The sequence below is a fragment of the Carlito syrichta genome, unplaced genomic scaffold, assembly GCF_000164805.1.
Source record: "Carlito syrichta isolate Samal-C Ts95f unplaced genomic scaffold, Tarsius_syrichta-2.0.1 Scaffold130732, whole genome shotgun sequence".
Classification (NCBI taxonomy): domain Eukaryota; kingdom Metazoa; phylum Chordata; class Mammalia; order Primates; family Tarsiidae; genus Carlito; species Carlito syrichta.
The window spans coordinates 160,099-161,554 of NW_007074828.1; positions in this window are offsets into that span (position 1 = coordinate 160,099).

The window sequence follows — 1,456 nt, forward strand, 5'->3', positions numbered from 1 at the left end:
GAGGGGGAGGGGGGAGAGAGGGAGAGAAAGAGGAGTGGAATCCACTCTTTGATGATGAACCCACTCTCCCACAATGATGGTGTTAATCCATTCATGAGCGTGGAGCCCTCAGGGCCCAATCACCTCTTAAAGTCCTACCTCTCAATACTGTTACAAAGACCATTAAATCTCAGTCTGAGTTTCGGAAGCAAGAAAGTGCAATCCAGAGCACTCAACGATGTGCTGGGACCATAACTCTATGCATCCTTGTTGGATGTGTAAACTCTCCTTCACACAGTTGTGAGGGTCAATTCCCAACCGTGTCAGAATGGCTACCTCTTGGCCAGGATCCCAGGGGGCTGAGGTCAGGGTCAGGCTCTGGCCTGCTCCTCCGAAGGGGAAAGCTGGAGGCGATCAGTCTTTGCCTCTCAACCACAGCTGCCACCAGCCTCTTGGCAGAAGGTGCCAGCAGCCCCAGGGGGACAGACAGCAGGAGTCCGTTGGCTTTACCTTTTGCCACTGGAGGCAACACTGTCCAATAGAACCCTCTAGACTTAACACCTAGAAGAGAGCTGTCCAGTAGAACCTTCTAGACTTGTTCTTTCTTTTTCTTTTTTTGAGTCGGAGTCTCTGTTGCCCTGGCTAGAGTACAGTGGCACGCTCATGGCCACTGCAGCCTCGACTTTCTGGGCTCAGGCGGTCCTTCCGCCTCAGCCTCCTGAGTAGTTGGGACTACAGATGTGTATCACCATGCCCAGCTAATTTTTTGATTTTCTGTAGAGATGAGATCTTGCCATGTTGCCCAGGCCAGTCTAGAACCCCTGGGCTCAGACAATTCTCTCACCTTCGCCTGCCAAAATGCTGGGGTTATAGGTATGAGCCACCAAACCTGGCTGAAACTTCTAGACTTAAACATGTAGACTGGAGCTGTCCAATGGGCCTTCCTAGACTTAAACATCAAGACAAACTCTGTTTGGTGGAACTTTCTAGACTTAAACATGTCTACTACACCATCCAATAGAATGTTTTTCAATGAGAGAAATGTTCTAGATTCTGCCCAGTATGGTGGCTACCAGCCACATGTGACTGTCAAGCCACTGACATGTGTCCAGTGTAACTTATTTCCTTTAATTTAAGTTTAAACATAAGCAGCTCGTGTGGTTGTTGGTTGCCATATTGAACAGCCAAGCTCTTGGTCTCAGCCTCCTTCTGGATTGAGACCACAACTCCCTGGGCCCCAAGTCCCATAGCTGAGAACATGCCTCGTTGTCACCAACCATATCAACAGTAGCAAAAGCCACCATGTGTTGAGCATTGATCAAACCATCTAATTGATTCCTCCCAGGCGCTTTGGGGTGGCAGGAGGCTGCTAGATTCTCATCCATTATTGATAGAGGAATGGGGTGCTCACTGGGTGACTCTTGCAGTCACTAGGGGCTGCCAGCCACTTGGCCAGCCGGGACTGTCCAGTTCGGGG